Source organism: Cervus canadensis, chromosome 18 (assembly GCF_019320065.1).
Source record: "Cervus canadensis isolate Bull #8, Minnesota chromosome 18, ASM1932006v1, whole genome shotgun sequence".
NCBI lineage: Eukaryota > Metazoa > Chordata > Mammalia > Artiodactyla > Cervidae > Cervus > Cervus canadensis.
Window position 1 is genome coordinate 23976467 of NC_057403.1, and position 668 is coordinate 23977134.

A 668-nucleotide genomic window follows, 5' to 3' on the forward strand; every position below is an offset into this window, starting at 1 on the left:
GGGGGGGGGGGGGGGGGGGGGGGGGGGGGGGGGGGGGGGGGGGGGGGGGGGGGGGGGGGGGGGGGGGGGGGGGAGGAAAGGGTCACAGGTCAGGGACAGAGCTGGGAGAGAAAAGGAGAAATGAGAAGGAAATAGGGAAGAGGGCAGGTGAGAGGGACAGGTGAGGGAGACAGGAAAGTGAACCCCGGGGAGGGACAGGGACAGGGCCAGGGGAGCATTTGAGGAGGGACAGGGGCGCAGGACAGATGAGCAAAGACCAGAGGAAGGGAAATACAGATGAGCTAAAGGAGGCACGAGGCCAGCTGCAGAGCTAGTTAGAAGGGGGCGGGGCCAGGTGAGGATAGGTGGGCCTGACTCTCCCAACTTACCTGCAGGTGCTTCAGGTCCCGGGTCCTGGGGAAGAGGCGGGAGGTGAGGTCCCAGTCCTTCTGCAAGAGTGAGTCTTCCTAGAGAGCAAGGACAAGGTTGGATCACAGCGGGAGGGCTGGAGGCTAACAGCAAGGATGAGGGTCTAGCAGGAGGGCTTGAGTTTAACCCATAGGCAAGAGGCAAGGGGTTGTGCCATACCAAGTCGCTTCAGTAGTTTCTGACTCTCTGTGACCCCATGGACTGTAGTCCGTCAGGCTTCTCTGTCCATGGGATTCTCCAGGCAAGAATACTGGAGTGGG

At 61.8% G+C, this 668-nt stretch overlaps 1 long non-coding RNA gene across 1 annotated transcript in view; it reads right to left on the reverse strand.

Annotated features, from left to right (window-relative positions):
• LOC122421646 overlaps positions 1-668 on the reverse strand; it is a 2382-nt gene extending 1714 nt beyond the window's left edge. The window contains exon 1 of the long non-coding RNA XR_006263546.1: positions 369-668. This is a non-coding gene — a long non-coding RNA (uncharacterized LOC122421646). The remainder of the gene's footprint in view (positions 1-368) is intronic.